This window comes from Trichomycterus rosablanca, chromosome 14 (genome assembly GCF_030014385.1).
Source record: "Trichomycterus rosablanca isolate fTriRos1 chromosome 14, fTriRos1.hap1, whole genome shotgun sequence".
NCBI lineage: Eukaryota > Metazoa > Chordata > Actinopteri > Siluriformes > Trichomycteridae > Trichomycterus > Trichomycterus rosablanca.
In genome coordinates this window covers 10110143-10117595 of record NC_086001.1, presented here as the reverse complement: position 1 = coordinate 10117595, position 7453 = coordinate 10110143, and the positions used below count along the sequence as shown (strand labels likewise).

The 7453-nt window shown below is 32.8% G+C and overlaps 1 long non-coding RNA gene across 1 annotated transcript; it reads left to right on the top strand.

The window, feature by feature from the left end:
• The first annotated feature begins 3050 nt into the window (after nucleotides 1-3050).
• On the top strand, nucleotides 3051-3848 carry LOC134326715 (uncharacterized). Its single transcript, XR_010014562.1, has 3 exons — nucleotides 3051-3112; nucleotides 3207-3251; nucleotides 3777-3848. It is a non-coding gene; the product is annotated as an uncharacterized LOC134326715 (long non-coding RNA).
• The last annotated feature ends 3605 nt before the right edge of the window (nucleotides 3849-7453 follow it).

Genomic DNA, 7453 nt, shown 5'->3' with positions numbered 1-7453 from the left:
TATGTTTCATTATTTTGTCATATTTGTTTCCCAGATCATGTTGGTAGTTAAACAACATCTATCAGACTAATGTAATCACATTTAAATCAGGAACTCCCCTAAAACCAGTTTTGTAATTAATTAGAAGCCGTTGATCATGTTAAAAAAGAAGAGCAAAAAGGATCAACTACTAGTTTGACAAACCACTCGATTAATTTTACTCCATTTATTAATTTACATTTTCAGCATTTAGCAGACGCTTTTATCCAAAGCGACTTACACAATGAGCTGAACACAATGAGCAATTGAGGGTTAAGGGCCTTACTCAGGGACCCAACAGTGGCAACTTGGTGGTGGCGGGGCTTGAACCGGCAACCTTCTGTTTACTAGTCCAGTACCTTAACCACTGAGCTATCACTGGCTACATTTTGGTTATTTAGTTAGTTTTGTTCATGAGAAAACAACATCTAAGTGTTTGAGAACTATATGAATATATATTTTGTATATGATATTAGTTTACTGGGAATGCTAACTCTATATTTTCTCCACAATAATAATCTTGTATGTTTTTTAAAAAATGTGTTTTTTTAGTGTTATCATTCAGTTACTGCAATAACAGCAATGCAATACATTTAACATATGTATTATTTAAGGAGTGAGATTTTCTAGTGTAACTATCTGCTTTATCTTTTATTCCACATTACTAATGCAGTTTCTGTTTTAAGGTTTAGGTTCATTCATTTCATGCATTATTATTACAGACTAATGACTCATTAAAAATATGAGATGAGACAGATTTACATTTGCAATCTTGACATCATTTAATTTCATAAATTAACTTCCAGCAATTAAATAGAACAGTACAGCACTGCTTTTCTTAACCAGTGGTGCCATTGGTTGCAGCAGGAATCAGCTGTGCTAGTAGATATGGCAGCAGAAAGTTGAGAAGGGCATTGTTGTTGTTGTTGTTGTAGTTGTAGTACGGATAGAATGGTTGCATGAATGTCGTCTGAAAATGTACAGATATTTATAGTTGGTTAAAAAGAAAATAGAAATACTGTAAACATTATGTAATGATAGTAAATAATAAATGATTTAGCTCTTTATGCAGCACTCGTACCAACCTCCTCACTTGAGCGCTTCTCTCGTTTATGCTCATCATCACCCTTTAAAGAAAAAAATCTGAGTGTCAGGACATTGGGAAGTCAGAATTAAAGAAAAAGAGAATGAGGCACAACTTTCATAGCTGAAAGTGGAAAAGCTAGGGTCAGACATTGTACAGTACCTGGGGCCAAGACGGTTAAGCATCTTGCTTAATTACTTAAATGCTGAATGGCAGAGCAAGGATTCAAACCCACTAGCTAGTTACTGAAATCACTGCTCAGTTAACTCCAAAGATTCTCTAAAAAAGTCTTGCAGTTAATAAGATGAAACAGTGCAGTGTGTATTTAAAGCTACCACAAACCCAAACATTTATTTATTTAGTAAATAGTTAAGTGAGAAAATAGTTATACTGTAGATGTGTCAATGTTTAATTTTTCCACCAAACCAAGTTATGAAGAAACTGGTATGTGGACTGAAATACTTTAGTACTTACAATTACAACACAGGCCAGTCCAATGAGGCACACAGCAATAAGAGCAATCTTCATGATTTTCTTGAGTTTTCTGGCTAATATAAAAGTAAACACAAATATAAGTGTATAAAACTTATTGTAACATTTAACATATTGTCAAAGTACCTTAAAGTTTAAACTACAGAATTAAATAAAAATACCACATCTTACCGCTAGTGGCGAGTAAAATACTGTATATGATGATTTAAAATCTCTGTTTGATACAAAAACAGTAGCATGGGGTTTGCTTTCTAAAGAAATGCTTAGCCTATGATCGACCAATCAGCATCAATCATAATATACTGACACAACCAGGGTTTTCTTGTTGGCAGCTTTGTAAATCAGATAAGAGTCAGAAAACTTGGCGTGATTGAGATTATCTACTTCATTACGCTGAATTTTTGATCCTCATGTTGCATTATTTCATTATTACTCAACACACTGCACAAACATTTCATCCTAACTTCTGTTACAGACGTATAATTAAAACATTGTGTACATATTTACATCCACATATTCTGTACAGATTATTATTTAAACATTTATTTAATGATCTTAAATATTTAACACAAATGTTCCATAAACGATTACAAAAAATATTTAAAACATTCTGTCCATATTTTCCGTTCCTAAGTCCCATAGATTTCTTTAGAGAATTCAGTACAAAATTGATGCCAAATATTTAATCCATTCTGTAAAAGTTACTCCAACTGTTTTATAATCTTTTGTCATATAAAATCAAACAATGACTCAGATTATTACAAAATGTTGAAAACAGCCCAAACAGATCACCAGTCCATTACAGGGCAAAATACACACATGTTGAGGGCAATGTTAGTGGTTTATAGCAAAATCTGAGTATCACACCATTGAGATGTCAGGATTAAAGAAAAAGAAAAGGATGCTAATTTTCACAGATAAAGGTGATCACATTTTAGGAAAAGATGCTACAGGACAACACAGTGGCTCAATGTTGGGAACATTTCTATTAATTATTTAAATAGAAACACATTTACTGAATGTTTGAATGATATATTTGTGTAATACAGGTTTGTAGAAAATGTTTGACTGTTTGGGTGTAGCATATAAAATTAGATTATCTGAATTACTTCACATGTCCTAACTCTTGGGTGAAGCCGATATTGCTAAACATTGTCTGATGCTAAATAATTATCTTGGTAAAATTCTGATTGTGTCACTATTAAAGTGAATGCTGATTGGTCGAGCATAGAGTACAATCTTCTTTAAAAGGCAAGCCCCATGCAGACAGTAGAGTATCAACCTGAAGATTCAGCTGTTATCTTACCTGCTTCTAAAGGTAAAGGTTTATTATCTCATTAAATATTCTTTACTTTTTTACCTTCTATTATTTTTTAATAATAAAATGTTAAGTTGATGTTTAAATGTAACTATATGGTAAGATTTGTGTTTTCTTTATAATTAGCTAGACCTTTAAGGATAATCATGAAGATCACACTCATTGCCGTGTGCCTTATTGGACTGTGTTGTGCAGTTTTTGTAAGTATTAAATCTCATTAGTCCATTAAAAAACAGTTAAAGTTACCATTTTTATCTTACTTCTAACATACCAATGTGTGTTGTGTTTTCACAGGCTAATGACGAGCATGAACGAGAGAAGCGCTCATCCAGTGGAGAGGTTGGTAGCACTGCAGCCATGTAAAATTCACTCATTTAGTCATTGTCTGTTTTACCATCACATTAACCTGGTTAAAATTGTGGTGGGTCTAATTAATTGGGCGTAATGCAGAAAACACACTAGAAAGGTCAGCAGTCCTTCACAGGGCAAACACACACACTTAGGATTTTTTAGTAGCGTGGTCTGACTGCATGTCTTTGGACTTGTGGGAGGAAACCGGAGCACTCGGAGTAAACCCACATGGGCACAGGGAGAACACACAAAATCCACACAGAAAGGACACTGGCTGTCCGGCAAGGAAATCAAACCTAGGCCCTTCTTGCTGTAAGCTGACAGTGCTACACACTCCACCATCATTCCACCATGAGCATGCTAATTAATTTATTCTTTAATACATACACTATTCATGTACTGATAATGTATCATGTATTATTGACACGGCATTAACAGTAAATTGAACAATATATATGGTTGCAGTATGATATTTATAATTTATTTTGTATTTTACTTTGTTTCCACTTTCAGAGAAGACCATACTGGCCACAATTTATTCCCAACATTCCCACCACCACCACCAACAACAACAATAACAACATGCTCAGTATCCTGATGCCCTTGTTGCTACAGCTGCTTGCTCGTGCTCCTGCTGCTACTGCTGGCTAATTGGACAACAAGTCTTATGATTTGATTTTTTGATGCTTCAAATGATTTCCTGGTGATTTCTTGAAATAAAGACCTTTCAGCACATGTATATCTGTCTTCTGTTGTATATTTTGATGAGGAATTGTTGGGTTTTAAAGGATAGTCCATAAAACAGTTTAATCTAACATTACCGTAAAGTATTACCCTGTAACTAGGGTAACGTATCAAACTTAAATGATGTTAGTTGGGAAGGTTTCACTTTGTTTTTTTAACTTAAATGTACAGCATAACTGATGAGAAGAACACATAAAAATAATTCATAGCTTGCAACAGCTTTTAAATAAACATTTTCATGTAGAACTAACAAAATACCTAACTAAGTAACTGAATAAGTATATAAACAAGTATGCACTTTTATATATATAATTATATATCATAATTAAGTTATTTTGGTGAAAATATTTGACAGTAATTATGGACGACTATAATTGCTGTTAGTCCTTGTGCCCATTGTGACCACCTGTTAAAACTGACATGGATCAGTGGTCTCTTGTCATGGTAAGAAAAGCAAAATGCAGCTAACTACATACAGTAAATCATATATGTTTTGTTTATTTATAATCAGTCACATGTAATATTGTTAGTTAAGCAACACCCATCAGACTGAGCAACAAACATATCAGTGGTTAGGTCTATTCACAATGTCACCTACTGTCAACAAATAATTAGATCATAAATATGTAAATTGTCACATTTTTTGTTATGTTTATTATTCAGTTACTGAATTAATACCATTGCATTACATTCAACACACTTTTATTAAATATGAAATGTGTACTTATGTACATTTAATTATACATAATATAAAAGTAAAAATCTTTGCTAGTAATTATGGATGACTGTAACTGCTGCTAGTCCCTGTGCCTATTTAAATTTGACCATCTGTTTAAAATGACATGGATAAGTGGTCTCTTGTCAAGGTAAGGAAAAGAAAATAGGTAAAATGATTTTTGTTTAATATTATAAATTATACATACAGTAAGTCATATGTTTCATTATTTTGTCATATTTGTTTCCCAGATCATGTTGGTAGTTAAACAACATCTATCAGACTACTGTAATCACATTTAAATAAGGAACTCCCCTAAAACCAGTTTTGTAATAAATTAGAAGCCGCTGATCATGTTAAAAAAGAAGAGCAAAAAGGATCAACTACTAGTTTGACAAACCACTCGATTAATTTTACTCCATTTATTAATTTAGTTATTTAGTTAGTTTTGTTCATGAGAAAACAACATCTAAGTGTTTGAGAACTATATGAATATATATTTTGTATACGATATTAGTTTACTGGGAATGCTAACTCTATATTTTCTCCATAATAATAATCTTGTATGTTTTTTAAAAAATGTGTTTTTTTAGTATTATCATTCAGTTACTGCAATAACAGCAATGCAATACATTTAACATATGTATTATTTAAGGAGTGAGATTTTCTGTTGTAACTATCTGCTTTATCTTTATTCCACATTACTAATGCAGTTTCTGTTTTAAGGTTTAGGTTCATTCATTTCATGCATTATTATTACAGACTAATGACTCATTAAAAATATGAGATGAGACAGATTTACATTTGCAATCTTGACATCATTTAATTTCATAAATTAACTTCCAGCAATTAAATAGAACAGTACAGCACTGCTTTTCTTAACCAGTGGTGCCATTGGTTGCAGCAGGAATCAGCTGTGCTAGTAGATATGGCAGCAGAAAGTTGAGAAGGGCATTGTTGTTGTTGTTGTTGTTGTTGTAGTTGTAGTTGTAGTACGGATAGAATGGTTGCATGAATGGTCGTCTGTAAATGTACAGATATTTATAGTTGGTTAAAAAGAAAATAGAAATACTGTAAACATAATGTAATGATAGTAAATAATAAATTATTTAGCTCTTTATGCAGCACTCGTACCAACCTCCTCACTTGAGCGCTTCTCTCGTTTATGCTCATCATCACCCTTTAAAGAAAAAAATAGCTTAAAATCTGTCAGGACATTGGGGAGTCAGAATTAAAGAAAAAGAGAATGAGGCACAACTTTCATAGCTGAAAGTGGAAAAGCTGGGGTCAGACATTGTATGGCACCTGGAGCCAAGAGGCTTAAGCATCTTGCTTAATGACTCAAATGCTGAATAGCAAAGCCAGGATTCAAACCCACTAGCTAGTTACTGAAATCACTGCTCAGTTAACTCTAAAGATTCTCTAAAGATTTTGTCTTACAGTCTTACAGTTTATAAGATGAAACAATGCAGCTTGTATTTAAAGCTACCACAAACCCAAACATTTATTTAGTTAGTAAATAGTTAAGTGAGTAAATAGTTATGTAGCTGTGTCAGTGTTTATTTTTTCCACCAAACCAAGTTACGAGGAAACTGGTATGTGGACTGAAAGACTTTAGTACTTACAATCACCACACAGGCCAGTCCAATGAGGCACACAGCAATAAGAGCAATCTTCATGATTTTCTTGAGTTTTCTGGCTAATATAAAAGTAAACACAAATGTAAGTGTATAAAACTTATTGTAACATTTAACATATTGTCAAGGTACCTTAAAGTTTAAACTACATAATTAAATAAAAATTTAATATCTTACCGCTAGTAGGAAACACACTAGAAAGGTCAGCAGTCCATCACAGGGTGGAAACACACACACTTAGGCTTTTTTAGTAGCTCCAGTATATATGTATATATGGTTGCAGTATGATATTTATAATTTATTTCATATTGTACTCATAACTTTGTTTCCACTTTCAGAGAAGACCATACTGGCCACAATTTATTCCCAACATTCCCACCACCACCACCACCAACAATAACGACATGCTCAATCTCCTGATGCCCTTGCTGCTACAGCTGCTTGCTCGTGCTCCTGCCGCTACTACTGGCTAATAGGACTACAAGTCTTATGATTTGATTTTTTGATGCTTCAAATGATTTACTGGTGATTTCTTGAAATAAAGACCTTTCAGCACATGTATATCTGTCTTCTGTTGTATATTTTGAAGCGAAATTGTTGGGTTTTAAAGGATAGTCCATAAAACAGTTTAATCTAAACATTAGCTTAATGTATTGCCCTATAATTAGGGTACAGTATCAAACGTAAATGATGTTAGTGGGGAAGGTTTAACTTTTTAAACTTAAATGTACAGCATATCTGATAAGAAGAACACATAAAACTAATTCATAGCTTGCAACAGCTTTTAAAGAGACATTATATCACTAACTAACAAAATACCTAACTAAGTAACTAAATAAACAAATAAGTATGTACTTATATTCGTAATAGTTAAATTATTTTAGTGAAAATCTTGCTAGTAATTATGGACGACTATAACTGCTGTTAGTCCTTGTGCTCATTTAAATTTCACCACCTGTTAAAATTGACATGGATCAGTGGTCTCTTGTTACGGTAAGAAAAGGAAAATGCAGCAAAAGTGAAATTGTAGCTAAGATGTTTTTTTTTTTTCAATACAATAAAATTATACAAAGAGTAAGTCATATATGTTTTAT